The sequence below is a fragment of the Lepisma saccharinum genome, chromosome 12, assembly GCF_977018435.1.
Source record: "Lepisma saccharinum chromosome 12, izLepSacc3.1, whole genome shotgun sequence".
Taxonomy (NCBI): Eukaryota; Metazoa; Arthropoda; class Insecta; order Zygentoma; family Lepismatidae; genus Lepisma; species Lepisma saccharinum.
In genome coordinates, this window is record NC_139240.1 from 41,463,175 (window position 1) to 41,490,730 (window position 27,556).

Below are 27,556 nucleotides of genomic sequence, written 5' to 3' on the forward strand. Positions count from 1 at the left end.
CGCCCGATCACGAAAAAATGGCCAGTCCTTGGCACGTAACGTCCAAGGCAGTCGTCTCTGTGTTCTCGCACGAGGTGCATGTCTAGGGCTGGGAGCGATGTTTTTGGCTGTTTGTGCCCCGTCTGTGTTCCACTTCCCTAACCTGAAAAGGGGAGTTCAGGTAAGAGACTCACCACCTCAGGTGTTAAAAGCGCCTACTTTTGAAACACGCTTTAGGCTTTTTCGTTTCTACGAGTTTCTTTATTCTTGCCGTGAAAGAGCCGTGGTTTTCTGACCTCTTGCCTCGTCTGTGTGCGAATGTAGAACGTAACTTGCTCTTTTTCTTCCTTTGTGCTTTCGTTTTGGTCCACGTACGGTGATCGAGTTCGTCATCATGTGCCATCAGAGCCACTTCTTGTCGATCAATTCGCTAATGGATCATCATATGTGCCTACTGCCCTAAATTACATTCAATTTCTTCCCATCACTACACATGTCAGCGCATACACATCGTACGGTAATTAACTATGTCCGCTACTATGGGGGAGATGATAGCAGACGTGCTTTGAAAGTAATCCGATGCCATCAGGTGTTCATAAGAGGGTCACAGGGACGAAGAATTTCATTGTGTTCGGTAGCCTGAGGCGTGTCTGCGCGTACAGGTTCTTGCGATGTAGTCATCGCACGTTGACCGTGAGAGTTTTACAACTGTTTATCATGAGGTTGTTCTTGGTACACTTACGCTTTCGTGTACTCCGTACAATTTAATTAATACCTACCTTATTCCAGTTTTTCTTTGTGATATCGACTTTCTGCAATTGCTAACTAACTCTCTAGCCTTCTTAAACTCGAAAATTATGGCCTCAGCAACACAAGCCTTCCATCTGGCCCTACCCTGGGCAAGATCAATCCAATCTTTTCCGTCCTTATCGTTTGTAAGGATCTGTTTGACCCGCGGCTGGTGGCTCTGAATTAGGGGAAGAGCTAGTAGGAAGAAAGTGGGATAATTGAAAAAATTAGATCAACAGTTACACATATTTATTAGAAACCCAATTTTCTAATAAGCAAATGCAACTATTGATCTAATATTCTATAACCCCCCCCCCATTTTTTTCTACTAGTTCTTCGCCTAATTGAGAGCCACCCACCGAATTGTATGTCTGAATAAGTTACATAGTAAAGTAATTTTAGTTCAGGGAAAATTTTCAAGTATACGCGGTTTCGCCTTGACTCAAATTTACGTTGCTTCGTCTTTATATCGTCCCGATTTCTAAAAGGCGTCTCCGTACCATCCCAAGTATGAGGTGCCAAATGCAAATATACTATTCTATACTTCTTTTACATATCACTTCAAAGTAATGTGAACATGTTCTGATGTTGCAATGTAAGATTTAACGCACTAAGTTTCATTCGGGTTAGTTCAAATGTCTTGTTCCGAATTCGGATTTGAAACCAACTTTCTTAGTGGTCGAAAGAGGGAAATTTGAAAACTCGAGAGTCCATTAAAAACATCACAAGGTGCCATTCTATCGCTTCAGATATGGCTTCTCGTCGCATAGCCTGAGATCTGTACTTCAACAAAAGATCTTTTGTCCATTGAGAACTGGCAGAGTACTTGGAATCTCGTTATGACATCATCGTGTAAACGAAAGGGAAGAGATTCGCGTGACGAGTTAAGGAGCTGCTTCCTCCACAATTACTGAAAAGCCTTGGGGAAAAACTGGAAATATACGTGTGCGAGAGATTAGGTACTTATAAAAATTGTGTGAATTTTGGAAAAAAAGGTGACCGTGTACGACCTCAGCTGCTGTTCATTTTTCGCTATATAAACTTTTAGTTTCTTTACGGCGCCTGGTGTACTTACTCTTTCCTTCATAAGAGTTTTAGTTAAACGGAATTGTTATCTAAATTCTTGGATATCATTGCTTTAACTACTTATCTATCATTTTTTTAAAAAATGTTTTTAAAGCCCAAGTACTCCCATGTTTAATGTAACTTGTGCCCCAGTGCAGATATGGATATATATATATATATATACCGGGTGGTCCAAAAGTCCCGGAACGGTCACATATCGTGAGAAATACACATCGAATCGGAAAACGAAAAAATACGTGTTTAATAAGTGAAAGAAAGCTATTCAATGATATCACACTTGATTCCCCACCCCCGCCCCCTGGGGGTGGGGCGGGGGCAACTGTGATATTTTAAATGGAAACCCCCATTTTGTATTGTAGAATCGGAAAGAGGACTTCATTCAGAGTCCAACGAGGTATCAACCATCCTCCTAGCTCAATTAGGAACGGAGATATCGTGATTTTAAGTGACAATTATTTTGAATAAAACCCAAAAAAATTTCAAAGGGACGCTCTGCCCCTAATTGAGCTAGAGTGAAAGCGATTGCAGAGTATATGGTAGACCACCCCCCTTTCCATATACTCTATTGAAAGGTCTTGACGTGCATATTCCGAATCTGCAATCGCTTTCACTCTAGCTCAATTAGGGGTAGAGCGTCCCTTTGAAATTTTTTTGGGTTTAATGAAATTTCCTTTTTTGCGAAAATTTAAAATCGCCATATCTCCGTTCCTAATTGAGCTAGGAGGATGGTTGATACCTCGTTGGACTCTGAATGAAGTCCTCTTTCCAATTCTACAATACAAAATGGGGGTTTCCATTTAAAATTTCAGAGTTGCCCCCGCCCCACCCCCAGGGGGCGGGGTTGGGGAATCAAGTGTGATATCATTGAATAGCTTTCTTTCACTCATTAAACTCGTATTTTTTCGTTTTCCGATTCGATGTGTATTTCTCACGATATGTAACCGTTCCGGGACTTTTGGACCACCCGGTATAAATATATCGTCCCGACATTTTGACATTAAGAATCGTGGACGTCCGGAAGGGAAGCCACGCCCCCCTTTGGAAATTGAATGTCAACCTAAAAGTACATATTTCACACACATAGGCCGGCCTCCGTGGCAGAATGTACAGCTCAGCGCGCTACGACGCCACAGGTACCGGGTTCGAATCCCGGCTTGAGAAGTAAAGTATTAAAAATCAAATCAAATTCACACGCACAATTTCATTTCAGTCTGTAAATGTAAGGGCGTTGCAGAAACATAACTTCAAACTGAAGTAGTGTTCTTTGAGAGTGCAACATTGGTGTGCCGGAAATGTGCGTAGTTTGCCCCTCCTTCTCGCCTGGAAAAAATCTTTGTCTACCCCTCCCTGGGAAAAAATCTGCGAATTCAGATTACTGCTGACATTCTTGAGGGAGTAGTTAGCACAGCGTGTAACGTCATCAGGGGCCCAGGATTCGAATCCTGGCCTGGGCATGGGTGTTTTTGTGAGTGTCCATTCATCAATTTTACCATATCACTTGTCCTCATCGTCGCAACTAGCAAAAAGTGGCAGATAAGCGACGTAAAATAAATCAAGCAGATTGCTGGTGTAATAGAATAGGTAAGAGATCAGTGTGCGATTCTGCACCATCCATCATTACCAGTTATCAGTATCACAACACACTTCGAAGTGTGATAACTTCTTTTCCTTGGCTAATTTAAGGCTAGCAAGGCGACTCATGGAGTCTGAATTGTTGGTATTTTTTTTTTAAAGAGAAACTTTATTGCTAAGACAGTTCCCACAATCAGGATCTTCAAACACACATCTCGTGAAGACTTGATTTAACAATTCGTGACTGGTGTGTCAGAAATTTTCCTCTGGACTCCGCATTTAATCTCATTTTTTGATTCGAAGTTTCACGTAAGACGTGCTTATTGGTTTCTTCTAGACCGCAGAATAGGATCTTCGGCAAGTACAGATTATTTTGTAGGTTAAGATTTTTTTAAGAACGGAAAACCAAAGCACTTGTTGAGCGAAACAGGAACATGAAATGCACGTTCGAAGGGTTTGGTGAAATTGGACGCTCGCTGGTATTGGCATTTGAGAGGCAAAATAGCGCCAGTCATGGTTATTCATAGGACCTGGTTCGCATGACCTTCTTTCAGCACGTGTCCATATAGAGACGGCACTTGTTGATTTCTAATCACCACTGACAGCAATTGCATTTTTTTATATAGGAGCGAAAGCCACTTTTATTGACCTGCACCGTCTGGTTCTGTTGACATTAGCATCTTTACGGTTATTGGTTTCTCTTAAAGCTCTGCTGGAAAGTACAGCGTTTTACTTGTCGCGAGGAAGAATTGAACTGTAGCTTGAACTGTTGAAACCACTTATATGTTCATGGTAGCCGTGATGCCTCTGTGTTACGGCGAAAGAGACAGCATCATTCCAAGATCGAGAACATTGGAGCAAGTTTTAGAGATGATGGATGCTTGGTCGACGTGTGTACATGTAGCCAGACGGGCTAGAGAACGAATACGAGACAGATCTCCGTAAAATCGAGGCGAGACCAAGGCTAAGTGTCCGAGATACTAGTTCTACAGTTTGGTATGATATTGAAAAAAATGTACACTGTTTTGGAATTTTTCAGATGTATTAATATTTGCCTCAGGCCTGGCCAACCCGTTGTATTTGTGAGAGAGCGCTCTCGTATGCACGTGCGGGCTGCAGAGCGAGCGTCGCTACTGTAACGTTGTCAGAAGGAACGGGAAGGAGGTAGTGCGTGAGGTAGGAGGCTTCGTCGGTCACGTTCGTTCAGTATGGCATTGTAATCGGGGAGAAGAAACAGGTGGTGGTTTCGTGAAAAGGTAGGCGCCTTCCTCCACAGAATTTTTACCACGACGCAAACGCCCCCCTTTCCCAGATCTCTGTTCCTTACTGCTTTGCAGATGCAGGCGGTAAGCTCGCATCGCACGGAGCGCTTTCTGGCCTCCGCAAATGCAAGCGAGATTGGTATAGTTGTTTTGTTCTCGGACCATTCATCACTGACATGTGCTCAATATTTGGGACCACCCTGTACATATTTCCCATTTTTAAGATTTCACTGACTACATGGCTGTAACGGCAATGTTCTAGGCACTCAAAAGTCAACCTCTCATCCACGTAGTGCACTCTGAAACTGAATTATTGCAGGCTAACGAGACTCAGATGCCTGAACTCGCGGTTAGAACTGGGATAGTAAAAAAAAATAATGTCTCTTCCGTTATCACAACTTTAATAATGAACAGATCAAAACAAAACCTACACGGATCGCGGCCTGTTCACGAAACTACTGTTCAACGTAGTCACCATTACTTTCAACATATTTACATCAGCTTTCAGCTTGTAGCTGTTCTATCACGAAGCAAAGCAACGAGTGATCAAATAGCTATACTCAAAGCAACGTGGAGATACTAAGAAACAAGCCATGAATTTAACCGGAACATCTTTATGGTAACAGTAAAGAGTGTGTCAAAAAAAAGAAGCAATTGTTGAATACAACCAGGAGGTTTTTAATGTAAGCACAGAAACACGGAGAAAGGATAGGTGGTTGCGAGATAGCGGCAATAGTCCGTTATTCTCGGAATCGTATTACAGTGTCTGTGCTCATCCGGATATGGCTTGCGTGAGTAACTACAATACTATTCTTACGCAAGGTGCCGTCTTGTCAGGATCTGACAAACAGACCGTAAATTTATGCCTTGCTGTGCCAAGGAATTGTGTTACCTCTCTATCTCGTTCAGTTGACGAGGTCATGGGTAGTTTCCGCATATCGTCTTCACTATATGTCGTTTAGATTGTGTCTCATAACAATGTACTAAGCCTTGAAAAAACCTTGTAGTATGGCTCGGCCATTTCTGATCCTGGGGGTCTGTATCATCTTCACTTGATTTAAACATTACTAGAAAACACACTCACTTAATCTTTTATAGAAGGGGAAAATATGGCGACAAGATAACTTGTATGAAAATATCATATGCAATCTGTCCGTTAAGAGCCTATTTCGCATTAATTTGTTTATCAGTCTTGATAAGATATCCATCGCAAGACTCGCCGGTTTGACGATGTCCATGACACAATTTGTCCATGTGCGTGTCTTACGGAATACGATGTATATTTTCAATACGTATATTCTCGTATATCGTGCTCCACAGTTATTTCACACATAATTGACACTGCGTATGAAATTGTATACACGGTAAAAGGCAAACATCCGAGTCGCAAAATAAATTTATCTCCTGTATTTCTTTGGACACAGTAGATCGTATTAATAAGAATAAGAACTTGCGCTTGAGCACGTAGTCCAACAGTAGAGAAGCAGGTGCTGAAGAAGGAACAATGTGCTTCATTTTCGTATGAATCAAGTCCTCCCTCGCATGTTTACAACTTAGTAACTTCTTATAGTTATCAATTCTTTTAATAAGCACCTATTGGGTTTCTGAACTATTTTTTCACCACTGAATTCACCTCAAAGCAGAGATTGGAACTGTTAATTCCATCGATTAATCACATGTGCGAGAAGTGTTAACATGTAAACGGTCTTAATCAACGTACCACTGTTGTGAAGACTTGCTTCAACTTAGAGTTGCGAGTTTCTCCCTCTCCGCATCAGCAGCGAGTTCCCAGTATATAGCACATTTGCGTTGCGCCACCGATGCGTGTCGGTACTTCCAAGTAACACGTTCATACATGTTATATGTGAGGCTGTAAGGGGTGACACTTTCCAAAGTCACTTAAATACCAACTTTCCACGTATCACTGGACTGCATTTTGCAGACTAAGAAACGCTCTGGCGTAATCCTCTGTAGAGCTTGGGTTGTATTCTGCCCATATGTATTTGTCCCGCCATCTATCATCGTATCACACCATTCATTCGCATCTCATCAAATAGAAACAAACGAGAGAAGAAAGAAAAATATAGAAACGAAGAAAGAAAGATGTAGAGAAAAAGAAAGAAATACACAGAAACCCAAGGAAGAGAAATAAATATAAACTAAAGAAGAGTAAAAAAGGGGGAAGAGAAGATAGAAAAAACGAAGAAAGAAATACAGAGAAACCAAAAGATAAAAAAGAGAGAAAGATACAAAAGATCGAAGAAAGATATGGAGATAAAGAAATACAGAGATACAAGGAAGAGAAAAATAGGGGGGAAGAGAGAGAGAAAGAATGTGTCTTTAGTGACAGGAAGAAAGAAGGAAAACTAAGGAATAGAAAAAGAAACAAAAAAGGAGTTGTCTCTGGTGGCAAATAGAAAAATGAACGCGAAGGCTAAAGAAGGTAGATAGAAAAATAAGAGATAGGAGATGGTGAACGGAAAACTTAGGAAGATCTGTGGATATGTTCGATTGCGTGCGTAATTTGTTTCTATTGTTACAACGTATTGTGTCTGTAGGGAACAAAAAATATGGGAAGACTGTTGCATTGAGTCCAAACAAGACATCCAGGAAACACTTTTCCAGGCTTGTGAACAGCAGGACAAAGTGGGTTGGGAAAATATCTCTTTTCCTCGCGGGCCAGAAAGAACGAGGTAAAGTTGGTTCGTACGTAAATTACACTTCAAGCGACTTGTTTGAATGGTTGATGCAGCCGGGTCGAGTTGCCTTACTCTGTGCTCACACCCAGAATAACTTGAAGCGGACAAGGCGAATTCCGTCATTTCGACTAAACTACACACGTGAAAAAGTACCACGACGTTCCACGGATTCACCCATGTCTGTCAAGGTTCGGAATTGGCCTTGGACGTTTTGCAGGCATCTTGTGTTCATTTTCCATGACGAAGATGTGGGACGTGCGAATATGCTTGGCGATATGTGCAGAGAAGAATAGCATTTCTTCCTATTCACATAAATGTGTTACTTCAGATTTAATCTTGTCTTCTTGTTGGCCAACCTGCGGAGTGGTCAACCAGACATATTTAGAAATATATTCGGGGGATAGAGGTCCGAACAAAATGTCTTAAGAAATAATAGTTTAAATTAAATTAATTAAATATGTAAATAAATTGACATTGTATTTTTGTTATATGAATAGAGATATAACAGCACGTATTTATTATCTAGTTTAAACATAGTCTAAATCGCCAACATTTAGATAAGTACGCCAGGGGTCCCGGGTTCGAATCCTGGCCTGGGCATGGATGTTTGCGAGTGTCCATCACTTTCATCATATCATCACTCATCCCAATCTTCGCAAATTAGCCAAAAGTGACACAAAAGGCGAAGTAAAATAAAGCAAACCAATCAACATTCATTTAGATAACTAATGTAAAATAGATAAAGAATTTAATATTTATTGATTAACAAAAAATAATGTTAGATCCACTTGATGAAAAGTAAAGTTCCTGATTAATATTTTGTACATAGTCTTATCATAAGTAGTAAGTGTGCATAAATGTTCTTTAGTACTATCATTCAAAGCCCTATGATCCCAATATAATCCTTGTCTTCCAATAAATTCAGCGAAAATAAATAATCCTCGATTAAACAACAATGCTAAACAAGTATATTTTCATTGTTTAATTTTAGTACTTTGCAAGTCTTTCGAGGGAGAGGGGACTGTTAAATACGTCATTGTGGTCAGGGTATCTCTCTCTGCGAAGCTAGAGATCTCAGGTTCGATCCCTAGGTTACGCATGGAAGTTTTATTGTTTTTGTCCCTGTGTCTCTGGGCATTAATTATCCTCATCGTCGTGATTAACCCAAGAGATAGAAAAACAACGTGAAATAGACCAAAATGGGACGGAAAGAAATATCTTAATGGTTTCTACCATACCACGTGTCTGGACGAACGTTTGTATGAGGAAGAAACAATTGATAAACAATCTCCATACGTGTTGTCAGTTCATCCACGTCGTCGCGATTAACCTTTGAAGGTAAAAAAACAACGAAATATATTTAAAATACACATTCAGTTTTTGTTTGTTCATTGTACGTTCACAACAATGGGAAGAAAATGCTTGACGTGAGAAGAAACATCTCTTCCATGGCGAGAACTGGGAAATATTTTAGTCCTATAGGAGTGGAATGTTGGCGAAATTCTTTCCTGCTTTTTCATCTCTGTTTTTACTTTCATTTCGCTTCCGCTTCCCTTTTGTTTAGAAAGCTCATTTATCAAGTTCGTGGGAAATAAATAAGTGAGTAAATGTAGCTGAAATCCCCGTCGGAAGTCATTAGATTGGAGCTTAATGCACGCTTGGAAGTTCGCTAAACTAAATTGTGCAGTGTTTTGGCCAAGCCTTGTGTGTGTATTTTGACGTACGCAGACTTGATTCCAGTGGTGAGGCAAAGAAGCACTTTTCCCTAAGGGCACAAATAACCCTATGGGGGTGGGGGCGAACATACTTTCTCAGGGAGAACAATGCTATATTTTTAATTATTTGTAAAGGGTCTAACATTTAGTTTACTTTCCACTTAGAAAGGCACGATGAACACAATGAATTTTCACACCACTCGTTTTCCAGGGGGCAAGTGCCTCCCTGTCTCCCTGGATACGCCCATATGCGTGTGTGTGGGACAATTTCTTCATTATCTGTCCTGTTACGTATGTATATTTTAGGAGAAGTGCTCGAAACTCTAATCAAATACCTCATGTACATTAAAATTAATAGATTTGTCTATTAATGATAGATCGAGTGAATGAATGTGTATCGACCTTGCACCCTTCTAAGTATACGAGGGAAATCCTTTTTATCTAAAACCCTTACCTTAATGTTTAAAGAAAGGTGTAAAGAACCCCTTCAGAAAGGTTAGTAGTGGGATGGATAAATAATACCCTTTTGCCATGTTCATCTGATTCGCTTTACGCAATGCGAGGCTCAAGCATTGTATGAAACCGCCAAGGAAGCAGTTCTTAAATTCTTCACATTTCCATTCCTTAAGAACACCCACGGTGTAAGAGAAAAATGTATAAAGATAGTGTCAGTGATGAACCTTTTGGCCGGAAATGTTAATGCGCCACACTATACTTCAAAATCACATCTTCAAGTTCTGTTCCGATTAGACTGTCGGTATAAATTGTCTTCGGAGAAACGACGATGGCCAAAGGTCCGAAAGTAAAATGGTGTGGCGAGGTACAGTGGTGGAAATACTTCCCCCCAATGTGGACTGATTTAAATAGCTTTAAATAAATAATTTATAAAATAATGTACATACGAATTTTGTAGATATCATATTCACTTTTGGTGAAAGTACATTAATCTCGTAATCATTTAATGGTGTTTATTAGGCGTAAGAAAGGAAACAAAATACAAAGGCTGTCGCAGAGAAGGTGAGACAGATTTTTTCCTGGCTTGGCAACACTGCCTATGGTTTCGGCACTAGTCGCGTCGTGTAGGATGACTCATTCTGTTTCCGTAGCAAGTTGTCGCATGTTGCGAAACCACGTTAGTGAGCAGCTGTGTTGATTTACGTCGAAAGTGTTTCGTTTACCCCTCCAGGTTTTTGTGTATAACATTGCTTTTCGCGATGAGTATTCAAGATGAACAGCGACATGCCATAAAATTTTGTTGGCGTTTAGGGAAAAGTGCTGCGGAAACATATGCAATGTTTCAACAGGCATATGCCGATCAAGACAGACTGAGTAGAGCCACAGTGTACCGATGGCACAAGTTGTTCGAATATGGGCACGAATCAGGCGCTTTGCATCCGCATCCTGGACAAAGACCGTCCGTGATTAACGAGACGCTAGTGTATACGGTTGCATACCGCGCGGGCTTTTCAGGATTACGCGACGAAGAGAAAAATATACATTTTTCCGCATCCAGCATACAGCCCGGACCTTGCACCCTGCGTCTTTTGGCTATTTCCACTTTTAAAGGCCTCTTTACGTGGTCGTCATTTCATGACGAACAAGGAAGTGATCACCGCAGCGCAAGTTTTCTTCAGTTCGCTACCTGAGGACGAATTTTCAAAGACATGCACAAAGTGGCAAGAGCATATGGACGCTTGCTTAGCTGTCAATGGTGCCTATTTTGAAAAAGATGTACGTCTACTCGATATGGCTGATTCTGAATAAAAAATTTTTGGTTTGTAATTTTTTTGTTTCATTTTAATGATTCTTGGAGGGGTCCCTGTACACGCTTGTCTTTTTAACTGCTACGCAGTCACGACTTTTTTACCTATTGCGCTCATTTTGGTCTCAATCGGCAGCTAATGAACCAAATTTTCACCCTAGTACATTTGCTAGCCAATGGAGGTCCCTGTTGTCCTATACAGGAATTAGTCTCACCTTCTCTGCGACAGCCTTTGTATATATGAACTGAGTGGGTGAAGCTCATTCGAAAAAAAATATAATATGTAAACTGAAAACACATATTTCTCTTGATTTAGAATTCAATAATTTTTATAGGCAAAAATAGGAAACATTTTGTGTATACAAATATTCAAAATACTAAACATGTTAAACCGTAAAATAGTGTTATTATCATTAAACTGTAAATAAACAGCTGATAGTTTGCAAACTATCATTAAAAAAATTTCTAAAATTCAGCTGCAAATACTTTAAATAATATTTTAAGTTACAATTATAGAGTACTGTACATCCAGAATGTTTTATGTTCACTGGAAGAAAAGTTACTGAAATTATTATAGTTTCATTAACACACTCAACAAACATTTCCATAGTAGAGTCCTGTAGATATACAGTATCAGAAACATAAAAATATATATTTAAATATATTTTTTATTTGCTTGAATGATTTTTGATTTGATTTGATTTAGTTTATTTTACTTCGCGTTTTGTGCCTCTTGGCTAATTTGCGAAGATGGGGATGAGTGATGAAATTGATGAATGGACATTCACAAACAACCAAGCCCGGCCGGGATTAGAACCCGTGACCCTTGGCGTCGCAGCGCGATGTGCTAACTACTCGTCCACAGAGTCGGGCATTTGCTTGAATGAAAGTATTCGAATATTTCATAGGGCTGTTTACTGCAGAGCATTCCCTGACATTCGCTACAAGACTCGGCGACAAGCGACCCGGCATCAGCGCTTGTCTTTCCCGGTGAACGGGTCCGCGTTTATATTAAACCTCGTAAAAAAGTTTAGAGTAACAGGGTCGGTTCTGAATAAAAGTGGAAAGAAAAATGGGGAAATAAAGTAGCTATACAAAGACAATCCGCACACCATCCGTGAGTTAAAAGAGAGTATTTTACGAGAATTACAGTAGACGAACTTGCACGTGTAAATGCCAATTTCCTTCGGAGATGCCAGGAATGTGTGGGAAAGACTGTACTTCAATGATGCCGGGCAGCTTGCCGCCGAGTCTCGTAGCGAATGTCAGGGAATGCTCTGTAGAAAAAGCCTTTATATATATATATATATATATATATATATATATATATATATATATATATAAACATATCTGTATGCATGGTACCAAAAAACCATACAAGCAATTTTAAGCGTGTTTTTTAATCGATTTAAATAAAAAGAATCCCATTTTTATAAATAATTATTTTTATCCACCATGCTTCCCCCATATATTTGAATAGAAGTAGCCGAATGGACGAGTTATTTTTTTACACCACTGCACATTAAAATATATATATATATATATTCTCGTATTTTCACGAATAGCAAACCCACCCCGTGGCGATGTGGTTAGCACAGTGCGCTACGACACCAGGGGTTCGAATCCCGGCCTGTTGATGGGCGTTCTTTGTGAGTGTTTCTTATCATATCACTCATCCTCATCGTCGTGATTAACCAAAAGTTGAAGAAAAACAACGCTAAATAAAATAAATGAACCCCACAGAGGATTATACTGGTCATGAGTCCAGACGCCAGAGCCTCGCTAGCGTGTAAGGATGCAGTCCAGTGTGCACTACGTGGAAGTGAGGTTGACATTTGGGTGTTTTCTGGATACTCACTCCTGTGTGATCATGTCTGCTTTGAGGTTTCAGTTCAAAATAAAAGATAAAGAAACTCGGCGCTTTACACTCGTCACTGCACGCTGTGATAAAGAAGGTGACATGCATTCAACCGAACAATATGCGTTGATTTTCATAAACAACTTGTGTCATATCTAATATGTTTTGCCTGACCGGATACACGTGCTGTAATTTGAGAGATAAAAATGAGTGCCCTGGCTTTGTAAATTCCTCTGTCAGGCGTCATTCAAGCCAAGCTGCACAGCTCTCACACATCGATCAATACCTGGCGTGCGTTGTGCAAACTAACTGTTACTTTACAGAAATGCGAGACTGTTTGCGATCCTCCATTGTACGTGGCGAGCATTCCATTTGATGAGCGCGATAATGATGTCATCAGCATACCGACCCGCATTCTTTTCTGCGTGTGGTATTCGAACTAATGACTTGATATATAATGAATGAACAGGAAAATTTGTATGGCGTGGCTTCAAGTGTAACTACCCCAGTTGTGACGGTTTAATCGGTATTAAAGCCCCTTACATGTTAAAAATTTCATCCGGGCGAGGTGGATTTTTGGTGCTCCCTACTTTCCACTCCTAATGAAACTTTGACCATGTAACTATTCACGGTTTTTAATAAGAAAAATACAAGGTGGCAACTCACCGGAAATTATGCGTGAATTTTTCTCCACAGATATAAAAAATTGCAACGTTTATTAAACGAAATCGCATTGAAATTATGCATATTTATAAATACTCCGAGGTAAGTATTTCACAGTTTACCTTTTATTTTTAACGAGGAAGGAAAAGAAAGCTGCGTGGAAAATAAAATAGAATTCTCTCAATCTGCCTATTTTGTTCGTGTCCTTTGCAGAACAATCTATCTGACAGACAGAAGATCGTTTAATTAAACTGAATTAGATTTTTTTGATAGGATAGAATCTCGCAAACCCTTTATATTGTTAATATATTTGTATATGTATGTATGTGTTCAGGGTGGTGAGAGGCGGTAATGCATAAGGTTGAAATAGAGAAAACATCTGCTTGAATTTTTAGAAATTTTGCCTTTAAAACCGGGAATTATACTTGAATTTTGTCATGGTCCTAGAGTGGCCACCCTGAAATAATAACATTTTTAAAAAAATACTTTGTGCTACTGTTGAAGAATACGTTTATTGTAGGTAGTATGCATTTATTTTATACCTACATAATTATATCAAAATGACAGTAATCTCTTAACTTAAATTGCTACATGATTTTGTAATGTATGTATTATGCAGTAAATTAAAATTTCCTCCTTGGAGTGATAGTAGCAGAGAAAACAAAGGCTATAATGAGCTGTACTTCTGGTGTCACTTTCATCTTTTTTACATTTTCTGCCCTACTTTTACTTTCACTACATCGATTATCCTCCCAACAATTTATTTATATTCTTTCACCGTGTCCTGCCATCTATGTTTCTTTTCCGAAACTCCATTTTTTTCATCTCCTGTTATTGTTTCCAATATGAAATATCTGGTTTGTAGCAACTCTTTTTAAAACAAATAGCCGCGCTTATAAATAATCAAGGACATCCCGGTTTGGCGCCCCCCATTCTAGTACCATTGCTTTCTTTAATCAGCTTCTGAATGTGCCCCTGATCAGTTTTTGCCTCACAACGGTTTTTTTTCTTCTTTCAAAATGTCTGTCGCCAACCAGTATGGCACGCATGATAGTGGCGTACAAGATTCTGATGCACCCCGTTATGTTGCGAATCACAACACAGGTGTCGACAGTCCTGTCCATTGGAGTGTCATAAAGATGTTGACGAAAAGGTGGGGTGACCTTTCAGGCCAGGAGATATTGCCTCCCCATCCAATCCAGCGACATCCACATTGAAATGAGGCTGTGCTCCATATCTCGGTATGCTGGTTTCTACGACCCTCAGTTCGCTATCTCTCTATCTCTATGGTCCATCATATATTTCGTGTTTCTTTTTGCAAGTTTTCTCTGAATCACCCTGTATATATTCGAATTCAATAAGGTACCGCAAAGCATGTCCACATCTGCCAGAAACAAACAACTCTCGGTGTCAGGCAGTTCAAGGACAAAGTCATTTTGTTCCCAATAGCGGATAACAAGCTGAGAACACAAAGGAGATTGTGTCTGTGAGTGGATTTTGCGATTTACATGAAGAGTATCTACCTTTGTTACTTAACAGCCACGGAATCAAACAGCAAGCCTACTTGAACTTTCTTCAACAGTATGAAACATTTGAAGCAGCTGGAACAAAGGACTTCTGCCACAATGCTGATTATACCGGTGTCGTTCGGCGTATCTTCAGTGCGTTGACAATTTGAGTTGATGACCTCTTTATCTTTTAACCTGGACGCTCATGGCGAGAAGAATGACTCGTGGGACAGGTTTTCTTTCCTGCATGGTACCTACTTTCTTGCCAACGGTGCTCCCATCTACATTTCAATTGTGTTATTTTGAGAGAAAACTCGTCCACATTTTTGTTGGATTCTCCTGCGGAAGAAGTTTTTTGTAATTATGAGTGAGAAAATGTCAGCTGAAATACAAGTCGGCGACCTCTTGAATAGTATGCGAAAGTATTTTACTTGTAGACTTGCGAAATGTCTCAAACTTCAAATTTTGTCATTGTTAATTCCTGCGACAAATTCGTGAGAGTGAACGTGTGCTGGTCCAGCTGTCTTGCACTCAAGCAACCCTGATCACACAACAAACGTTATTTTATTTTAAATATATGACACTACAGGCGAATTATCATTTATAGGATCATTACCTTAAATCTTACACAATATATGCAGTGGTGTGCCCAAGGCGGGGTTCATAAGCCCCCGTCTGGCTCCCTATTCCTAAAAAATAGAAAGTCAAGGGCAGGAAAAATGGGAAAATGAGGACTGACCATTAACAAAAGTATACGTGACACCCCGCCCCCTTTTTCGAAAATCCTGGGCATGCTACTGAATATATGAGAGGAGTGAATAATAGGGAACATGTTAATAAAAATACGTAGGAATGAGCAAGTAAAAAAAAAAAATGGAAAATTGCAAATCTTGTAAGTACACGTGACTACATTCAGCATGCTTGGGTTGAAATCGAACAACATGAGCAGATATGAACCAGAAACGAATAACTTTAATTTGTGTTAATGAGTAAAATTTGTTTTTATGTTTTATAGTGATTGATTGTATAATTTTTGCGGGTAAAGTGATACAGCAGTTACAGGCTGAATGAACTTCGCCCAAGAGTAAAGAATTTCTAATTCTAATTTGCATAAACTTTCACTGACGTAGTCTCCATTTCCTTATTTTTAAAGTAGTTTTGAATTTACGTGTGCTTTGGAAGATATCCATCACGTCTTTTGATTTTGTTAAAATAACTTACATGAAAGGATTTATATTTCGACGACGAAAATTATTTCTAACGTTGCGTTTCTGCGAATGTTACGCACATCCCATGAACAAACATTAAAATAAAGCAGGACCATTGACTTGAGCCATGTAGCACTTGAAGTAATATTTTATGTTTTTTTGTGTATTGGGTATCCCTCAATTCTAGCTCACTTTTTCCTCCTATCGTACCTGGGATCGGATCAGACTTCTATCATAAAATATTTTTAAATTTACAAATATAACATAGATTCTCAACTTATATTTATCCTTTGCGATTTCAAAACAATTCTTCCACATTCATTTCATTAATTTATATTGTACGGAGCAGTCGCAGAAGTTCTCTTCTACATTGTGCATACATTATTGTTATACAGAAATATATCTTTACAACTCAATTTTTCATATTTCACAATAGGAGTAACACTTAGACATTACACTTTCTTAAATCCACATTAAAAATTAATTTATGCAGTTACATATTGTTGTGCCACGTTTATTACATTGTTGTGCATCAGTACGTGAGGAACGTTTTAGAGTTTAGTTATCGCATCACAGTTGCTCGGTACGCAGACTAAAATTATGCACGAAACTTTAATGTGTATTTCAAAACAAACTATTCATGTTAGTCCAATGATTATTGCGGTCGTTAAAGAGAAACTCTTCTGCAAGAAAGTAATGTTTTTATTGGTTATGGCATTAAATAGCATGTTGCAGGTGTAAATAGTGTAGGATATTATGGCGAAAATCATTTTTCTAGCACCTAGCACAAGTGATAGCTGTGAGCGCATACCATTGCCTTTCGTAATGTTGGTTTGTTGCAGTCGTATTATTTTATAACCTTGAATTTTTTCTTGCCTATTGTTTTTTTTTCATTAGTACTTACAGACATGAAACGCGAACGTGCACAGAGGAGGAAAAAGTTAGTTTACAATCAACAAAAAATCTGGTAACCAAATATTTGTTGAAGTAGGTGACAAACATATGATTGTTTACCAATTACCATAACCACATTATTTAAGTAATCGTGCATTTGTTCACGATTACCAGAAAATTTGGCCTATTACCTAATTTTGTAAATGCTACCAAATTTCTTTGTTTAGAAATACCAAGAAGCTCAACCAACCTATTTTCTTAATCCAAACAAATCTGTTTTTTTTTCTGTGTATCAACCTTATATTGTGATGACTTATTATTAAATGCAATGGCGTGCGCAGAGGGGGCTGATAGGGCTACAGCCCCCTCCGATTTTTTTTGATTTTTTTGTAATAAAGCAGTGATGAACTCTTAAAATGCAGTGGTATGAAAAAAATGACCCCCGATTGCTATTTTTGAGAGTAGAAAGTTTGAATTGTATGAAATATCTTATTGCGTACACCTTCCTCCTAGAAAGCACCTATGTACAATCATCCACTGTTATAATTGCAGCCCCTCCCGAATTAAAAATCCTGCTTACGCCAGTGGTTAAATGCCTGTGCGTGTTGTGTTGAGAGAAATATGTACGTTGAATATTAAGTGCTGATTAAATATTCGACACAGTAGCAAAATATACTGTTGGGATAATAAATGGTGGAAAGAGTCATTCGCCTCAACTAATTTTCTTTCCTAATGAGGTATTGTGAGCGTAGACACTTTTAATATGCATCTGATCTATTTATCCATCGCTTGTACTACCAGTTCACATATACAATAATTACTTTCTTCATGTTTTCTTCCGATTGTGCAGTATATGTTACATCATTGCATGTTCCAACACCCAAGTTCGTTTTTACTATTAACTTCACTTGTGCATCTGTAATGATAGCTGAGTCATCACTTAGAGTAGCGGGACTATTTGTTTGAGTGTCTGGAATAATCCGTATTCAGTGTCTGCCTGAGGTCTGTTAGATTCTATGTACTAAATAGACGTCAATGGCGGGCCCACGCCTCTACGTTAGGATAAGGACTTTTGTATCCTTGGCTTTAATTCAAACTGGTAAAATATGCTTGTCGAAATGCGTGAAGTTTGCTCTCTCCTTGTCGTCTGTCCTCCCTCCTCTCTTACCCATCTCTCTTCTGTGTCTGTATATCTTCTGTCACTGCCCCTGTGTCTTGTTCCATCCACTTTATATAGTTTTATGTTGCGATCAACATGGAGAATGAGTGGGTTACCAACACCCGTCCCTTTTCAGATATAATGCCAGAATAGTACAGCCAACGGCACTGACGTGCCCCGGGAGTGGGCCGATCGGGCTGCAACCACTCTAGAAATTTAGAGATAATCAAATTTTTCAAACGAAAGCAGTAAAAATTCGTGAAAAATCAAACCGATAAATAATAATAAATTTTCATTATTGAGCGAGTGCTGTTCAGCCAAGGGCTGCTCTGTCACCTAACCCTTGTTAATATAATGCTATAGTGGAACCACGAGCAAAACAACCTGCGCATCCCCGCGACTCCTGTGCACCGTACCCCCACGAGTAGGGGAGGGGGAGAGTGGACCATGCTTCCTTATGGCCCGAGGTGGAGGGAAGAAGGGAAAGCTGCGCGGGGACCTTTCGTCCCAAGTTTTTTTCCCTTGTGGTCGATCTATACATACATGGAGCACTTAGCTAGATATAAAATAATACAAACAGATACACCTGTAACCCGGTAGAGGGACACAGTGGTTCGGATCCCACTTTAAGCTGTAAGTCCAGTCCCGATTAGCCTTACGTTGTATAAAGTGGACTTAAAAATACCGAATCAATCAATTAAGATACACCTATAAAGGGCCTCCCCCATAGCGCAGTGGTAGCGTCGCCGCCTTGTAATCAAGGTGTCCCGGGTTCGATACCCGGTGGAGGCACAAGTGGTTCGGATCCCACTTTAAACTGTAGGTCCAGTCCCGATTAGCCTTAATGTGCATAAGTTGGACTTAAAACACCAACTCAACAACAACAAGATACACCTATAAGAAATACATAAAAATTAGATCGATAGAAAAATGTATAACTACAAATTCAAACATTCCTTAAAGTACCCTCTGACTCATCACTTTGTCTTTGTACAACTTCTAAAACGCAGGTTAAAAATGGTAATTTGCGAAATGTTTTATATCTCCTCCTTTCACCCTAAAACGCAGTTATTTAATATCCACCTTTACGATTCCAGCCACCTCCGAAAAAAAAATTCTTAGTACGCTAGTCGCCAGTGCGCAAAGATCATAGGCAAATTGCTTGTCGCATATCCATTAACTCGCTTTCCTGCAATGTTAGATTCAAGAATTAAAACAAAGACACCAATAAGCAGAGGACAAACTCCACTCCAGCGTCAACCTGTCTAGCGTGTCAAATGCAGTAAGTGTTATTTTGGCTAGAACCCTAAACCACTGCTACAGACGTTTTCCTCCAGGCTGTGTCAGATTGCAGCACATTTGTGCCAAATAGCTGTCGGCATGCTGTGGAGTGATATATGGAAGGGATATTTTCGCATTCGCAAGGCCCTATAGTTGGTATTTTGGTAATGATAAACGTGTTTTGCCAGGGTGCGATAGCGCCACATGTGCGCTGGGAATCGTCAAAACACCAGGGGAACTAAATCGGGCAGTGCCCCGAGGTATTTCAAGGATAAGGTTAGGGAACCGGGAAGTGTAGCGGCTTTGAAATTATGAATCGTACGCTTTGGGAATCTTGCCAAAAGATGTACGTACATGTTTGAGAACATGGCCGCTGGCAGAAATTATTGTCAGAAGAAATTAGATGTTTTTGTGCTTTGTGTAAAAGTATTTTTATATTTTGTGTTTGTTTATTTGAACAGTGTTCATTTGTTCGATTGGCATACAAAGTTGAAGACTTGACATTTAAATTATGTTAAAAGACACAGATTATATGTATCTACCATTTTATGATGCTTTAATATGGGAGGTTATTGCAGTATGCCACCGCAATAGCGTCGGCCGCTTGCCGGCCCAGTCATGCAACAGGTGCCGGCAAATTGCGTAACAGATAGCCCGTCACACAAACCGCTTGTTTTGTAATGTTTCCACTTTTCACAATTATAGTTACAATTACAACTTAAATAAGCACGTACCTTGTCGTAAGGATGCTGGAAAAGGTGTCCTCTAAAATACAAATATTTCTGGCACTTTATTTTTGACATGTAATCTTTCTTAGACACCGCGAGAGCGTCGGCTGCTTACCGGCCTTGTCATGCATCAGGTGCCGCCAAATTGCGTAACAGATAGTCCGTAACAGAAACCGCTTGTTTTGTAATGTTTCCACTTTTCACAATTACAGTTACAATTACAACCTTATTTCAGACATCTAATCTTTCTTAGACATCTCTACTTTATCCTCGGTTGACAGAAAGGGAAGACAGCATCGCGGCGCATAAAGCAAACCGAAAGTGTAAAAGTATATTTAAAACTAATAATAATGATGATCACTAACCTTCTGTGTTATAAATGATGTTGAAAATGACCTCCTTCAACACCAATACATTTCCGGCATCTGCGTATGAAATTCCTCTGAACATCCATAAGCTCCTCAGGTGTGATTCTGGCAATTTCTCTTCTTATATTTTCTTTTAAATCCTCTATTGTACGCGGGTTATTCTGATACACTTTGTTTTTTAATGTTCCCCATAAATAATAATCACAAGGAGTAAGATCGGGGCTACGAGAGGGCCACAACTCAGTACTGATAATTCTGTCCTCAAAAATCTCGGCAATAAAATTAAGTGATTCATAAGCAGTGTGAGCAGTAGCAGAGTCCTGCTGAAAAAATGACTGCTGGCATTCAATGTCCGTTAATTGTTCAAAAAAAGGTTGTAGTATGTCTCTTCGATACCTTTCACCATTGATAGTACCTTCATAAAAAATAGGCCCTATTATTCTGTGCGCATTCAAACCACACCACACACCAATTTTTGCAGGATGGAGCGGAACTTCATGCACAAGGTCAGGTTTTTCTGCGCTCCAATAGCGATTGTTTTGTGAAATAACTCGGCCATTCAATTCGAACCAAGCTTCGTCTGAAAATATGATTAATTCTGGATTTACTCTGCCAGCAACAATATTATCCAGCATCCAGTTACAGAATCGAACTCTAGTCGCGTGATCGCGCGGTTGCAATTCATGAACCACTGTAATTTTGTAGGGTTTTAATCTAAGTAATTTAGTGGCATTTCGTGCTGAGGATTTTGAAATGCCTGTTTCCTGAGCAAGCCGACGGAGGGATTTTTTTGGAGTATGTTCAAGTCGTTCACCAATTTCGTCTAGCTTTTCTTCCGTAAGAACACGTCGTCTGGAAACACGTTTCTTAGGTTCAAGAGATCCTGTCTCTCGTAATCTTTTAACGAGGTTGTAAACAGTATGTCTGTCCGGAACAGGATTGCCAGGAAATTTTCTTGCGAATCGCCTGACTACTTTTCTGCAAGAGTTCGTTTTCACGTAAGTATCGTACATAAAAACTCTTTGTTCAAGGCTATATTTGTTTGGCGGCATAACTAATGAATGAATAACAATTAACACACGATAAAGCACTAGCACTTAATAGCACACCAATAACACAGTATAAACAACACGAGTACTGATAAACGCAAACCGAAGTGAACACGTCTAAACAACTGGTAGCCGACAGCTGTCGCATTCGCGTAGTATCGAGAGGCTTCTCGCGGCTTACCACTACTCCGATAAGCCGCTGACGCTCTTGCGACATCTGAGGAATTTCGCTTCTAGCGTCGGCTCTATAGACACTGGATGGACCAAATTTTGAGGGAAGCACAACAAAAGACTACTCTATGAGGATATGTAATGCTCCTGCCGCAACTTTGAAAAAAAAAAAAATATATGGAAATTACGACGTTCAGAAATTTTGCGTAATTACGGGGAAAATAGAACTTTGGGATTTGGCCCCCGTTTCCCCCTGGACTCACAATTGTCGGAATTTACATAAAATGTTGCTTTTTGTTCATTCTTACATTTAGAATTTAAATTTCTTAAAAAGATGCAGTTGTTGAGCAGTTATAGCCTTTTATATTCAGTTTATCCCATAGTAGCAAAAGGGGAAAAGTGCTTATTTCAAATGGCGCTCTCAGAAAGAAAAACGCACACAGTGTATGATCGCTACTTTACTTCAAAAATATTCACACGTTAAAATTAAGTGACACTGTTAAATAATTCGTTTATCTGCGCTTTCGTTTTGCATAATAATGTATACGTAACCTCCCCCCTCGAAAATCTTGGGCACGCCACTGACTCTAGTGTTCAAAAGGATTAATCTTGTGTTATCTGCAAAATAAGAGTCACGGTTTTGTTTATTCGAAGGCAAGACAAGAATGAAAAATTGAATCCTTTATGTTGGATGAGTCATTGCTGTCAGAAGCGATATGGGCAGAAATAAAGTGCCAGAAATATTTGTATTTTAGAGGACACCTTTTCCAGCATCCTTACGACAAGGTACGTGCTTATTTAAGTTGTAATTGTAACTATAATTGTGAAAAGTGGAAACATTACAAAACAAGCGGTTTGTGTGACGGGCTATCTGTTACGCAATTTGCCGGCACCTGTTGCATGACTGGGCCGGCAAGCGGCCGACGCTATTGCGGTGGCATGCTGCAATAACCTCCCTATATATGAGGCGTTGTGAACTCGACAAAGGTATTTTTTTGTTATCGTGGTATATTCTACATTGAAGTTTGTAAGAACTCGTGCAACGTCAGTCAGGAGTCTGCCTCTCCTCCTATACTCTTGAAGCTTTGGAATTGGACAGACGTTTGGAAAATGCCGATTCCCACAACTTGTATTTTGCGAGTTCGCTCCTAATATCCGCAACGCCTCGTACAGTTTTTTTTTGTGCGGAGGTCGAGGTACGACATTTAGCACAATATTTTGATTTATTGATTTATTTTAGTAATTTGCGTTATTTTTTTTGTGCGGAGGTCGAGGTACGCAACGTTACGCCATATCAACACCTTTTCGTAGGTGAGAATAAAACTAACGATATTTTATTGTAACGAAAGATCTCTGTAACTACATACCATGCACAATCATTTACCAACATTTAGCACAATATTTTGATTTATTGATTTATTTTATTTATTAATTTGCGTTATTTTACTTCGAAGTTGTGCCACTTTTGGCTAATTTGCGAAGATGGGAATGAATGATGTGATGAAATTGATGAATGGACATTCGCAAACATCCATGCCCAGGCCGAGATCCGAACCCGGACCCCTGGCGTCGTAGCGCGATGTGCCACTTCGCCACGGAGGCCGACATACACACAATATTTTGAGTATTTCTCATAATGAACAGGTTAACAATAATAAACCAAATTGAAGAGCAGAGTGGCGCATCCACAGGGGGCATGGGGCATTGCCCCTCCCCCAACCTTGGACGGAAATCAATTCTGGGGGGCAAACATTGAAGTAAAAAGCAAGACTAGCAGAATATAATATAAGAGTAGCATGGCAGAAGGATACTCAAGATGGAGTTAGTTTTCATTACGGTCTTGTCAAGTTCAGAGCCGTAGCAAGGGGGCGGCGGGAGTCGGCCCTGGGAGCCTAACGATCTAAATAAAAGAAAATTGTAAAAGAGAATACCATGGCGCCCCATGAAATTATTTGCACCCTATTAAATCGATAATTTTTTTCAACTTGTTAAAATATGGATCTAAATATTTTCTTGCGAGCAATTTTATTCTTTCCTGTAATGCATTGTAAATCACCTGAGAAAAGTAAGACGAAATATGTACTTCAGACTTTTGCTGTTAAACAGTTCTTTTATATTTTTATGCATTAAAGAAACTTTGAATACGTACACAATTTAGTGTTAGCGTGTTGCATATGTATTATCTTATTTCACGTCGCTCCATGTTGCACATGTGTAAACCATAATATGTTGTACGTGAAACTTATACATGCCATATGTGCAAAAAGAATTACATTCGTCATGCATTTTGTGTTCTTTTTTTCATTATTAGCTAATGTGAAATGAAAAATATTTCAAACACTTTGTTCCAACACAATTGCTCTAGCGACTTCTACCCCCTTTTTTTAATGATTTACGAGGATAATAACGTCTTGCATACTACTACTTCTACCACCACCATCACCACTACTGCTACTACTAATAATAATGTAATAATGATAATTATTATTATTATTATTATTTGTCCTGGTACTTACCCCCCCTCCCCCCAAAAAAAAATCGTTGATGCTCCACTGGAAGTATGCCGGAACCTTTGTTCCCAGAAAAAATCACTGTGTGTGTGTGTGGAAGCATTATAAAGTGGGTTGGAAAGTTTTTGAACAATACCTGGAAAACTTTTAACAAATCTGGAAATTTGGTTTAGCACACAATGAGTGTTAAATCCTTCCTAGCTCTTATTGTTTAGCCCTTTGGCAAACGCTGAACGAAGCTTCAGTACAACCAGCTGAAAACCCTGACCTATATGAACTTCGGTCTACATACTGTTTGTTCTGTGTGTGATTTGGATTTCTTCATTTTGGAACTGTGATTATAGGTCATTGTCGGATTTTCTTCGTGAAAGCCGGAGTGTAATTATGCCGGAAGTTGTGGAGGTGCTTGGAAAGTGGAAGAATTGAGTTGTAATTGGATTTCCGGACAGCGAAGAAAAACAAAAGCATCATCTCTTGTACACGTGCAATTAGTTGGAACACAGGTGGATTGTAAAGTGCCGACTGGTTAACCTGCGAGTGTGGATTGTATCGCTTGTTATCAATTCGGTTTTCACTTTCAAACATTTTTCCACACCTGCACAAGAGGGAAAACAAAGATCCGCCGTGGGTTTTCAGTATATTTTTATTGGGAGTGCAAGAAATGGGTTTTAAGGCAAAGGTGCCCGCAGGATTTTTTTCTCAGCGGAAAGGGGGGGGGGGGGGCAGAGTAAGATTTCAAATCTTGCCCTTCAGTCATAGAAAGTTATATTTTACCGTTTATTATTATTATTATTTTACAAATCATAAAATTGAATTAAAAATGGCTTTGGCATTGTTCAGACTTGTGTCCATTATTTAAATATAAACTGGATTCGCCTGCTTCCTTTCCATAGAGTTATAAATTGTTTATGAATAGTTCTTTGATTTTTTCCCCACTTTTTCACGATGTAGAGACAGACCACTTGATCTATACGTGTCGAGGGGTATTGTAAAAAAGAAAGTAATTGAAAATGACGATGCGTGAATTGTCATTTCGGGAAATTATTTCCCTAAGTTTCGGGATCCAGAACAGTCGAGAAATTCGAAAGGATCGTATTTCATTTTTGGTAGTTTCTGCACTACAAATGTATTACATTTCTTGAAGTTAACAGTTTTTATTCCAGAAGTGCAAGAACAAATCACTGAGGAAGAAATGGTGTTTTGTAGAATTCGAGATCTTGACCGCTTCGGTCGGGAAATTGCCAATTTTTCAGTCCCAATTGTCCCAATCTCATCCCGCACACCCCTAGTTACGACAGTCAACATGATAATGTCTGATAAAAACGTGTTTTTTTTTTGTTTGTTTTGTTTTTGTGTTGGACATGGCAGTTAATTGCTGTAACTTATATGTAAATCACGGAAAACAATATTATTTGTGATAAATATCACTACAATTTCACCATTTGAAGTACATGAACTTTTTCCAGGTATCTCAGGGGGGGGGGTTGCAAGTACCACCTCTGTCTCCCCCCTTACAGTACGTTTTTCTGTTCCTTGTGCGCATATCGACGGCTCGCTTGGCGCCCGGCCAGACGGCAATTCCCGTGAAATCGCGTGTTATATCTCCACTATGAAAACCGTTGGCTTCGAAATGACTGCAAGTTCTCAGAATTACAGTTACAATTACATTCAAAATAAGCACAACATTTTTTTTGAAGTGCAAAAAAAAATGCCGTTGGATAGTCGGTAGGGCGTCTGACTACTCCTCGGGAGACTGTGGATTGTATTCATTGTAAAGTGCCGACTGGTTGACCTACGAGTGTAGATTGTAGTATAATGATAATGTATGATAAAATGTTTCGATTTATAAACGTCTGTGTCGTTATCGTCTCGAAATATATACAAGGTAAGATAATGCTCGATTTCTGCAAAAAAATAGTTTTCAGTTTTCATACTTGTTTACACACAACTTGAACAGAAACAAACGAGTTCCAATTGGGTTGACCAGAGATTTATCCACACAGCCCCAACACACCCCTAACCCCAGGTGCAAGTGAGGGGCATGCGGGGGTGTATTCCCCAGCTATCAATTTTTTTTTCTGAACATAGACTCAGTTGTCTCATAGTCACTGTTAAACCACAAGAGGGTCATTCCAGTGTTACGTGAGTGACATTTCACACATAAAAAGTAAGGCTCTAGATATGAGATTGGATTAAAATATTCATAATGAACAGATTGCATAGAATTATGAATTACTCTGTGGTGTCTGCTAACAAATTAAAGGAAAGCCTGAGTATGATGACATAGCCTAAATACATAAAGAGCATTAATAAAAATGTGTTAAGAGTGTGACACTTTAAAAATGTAGCAAAATTTTGGCTTCATTTCTCTGGGAAGCATATAGGCTATGGATGCTAATATTTTTTGTTGTTGAAATGTGCAAATTATATGCATTGACACCATTTAACCCTTAATGCAATTAAAAACAATGATAATTTCCAGATTAATTCATTTCGTTGTTTACATGGAGCAGGACCACTTTTCGTGGATGCCCCAAGACATGCTACACCCCTTCGTGTATGCCACACTTTAGGAGCACGACTTTTGTATACCACAGCTAATCTCGATGGTTATGGGTTCTTTTCTTTGGAATGTAAATCAGAAAGCAGAGATATATGCCAATGGATATAAGAATGATAATATATATTCTGAAACCTTGACAGTTACAAAGATTATACTTAAATTCTCAATACAAAGGTTATCTTCTTCTTCTAGGAAAGAGGTTGACTACTTCTTCTTTCTTCTATGGAGTGGTCAACTTCTTCTTTGGGAAAGGTTAACTTCTTCTATTCTTCTATGACAGGATTAAATACTTATTCTGTTCTCCTGTAGAAAAAATAATCTATTTCTTCTATTCTTCTGTAGAAGTGTCATCTATTTCTAATCTTCTTCTATAGAAAGGATCATCTATTTCTTTTATTCTTCTGTACAATGGTTAAATATTTCTACTATTCGTATGTAGAAGGATCATCTATTTCTTCTTTTCTTCTATTGAAGGATCATCTATTTCTTCTTGTTTTCTATTGAGCTATCTTTTCCTGAGCATTCCCCCTTTTCTTCAGCCTGAGGCCTGAATTTGGCTAACAAAACTCAAATGTATTTTGGGGCGACAAATCTGGATATAGCACCACCTAAATAACAACCAAAAGGGACAACCCAGGATCGCTAACCGTAGTGCTTTGGGGCGACAAATATCAATATAGCCACCAAGGGGCAACAACCAAAAACCTAACGAGGCGTTCCTCCTTGCCAGAG

General features: G+C 39.2%; 1 protein-coding gene across 7 annotated transcripts in view; it reads left to right on the forward strand.

Moving 5' to 3' along the window:
• Mlf (myeloid leukemia factor) overlaps positions 1–27,556 on the forward strand; it is an 83,687-nt gene that overhangs the window by 28,111 nt on the left and 28,020 nt on the right. The window lies entirely within an intron of this gene.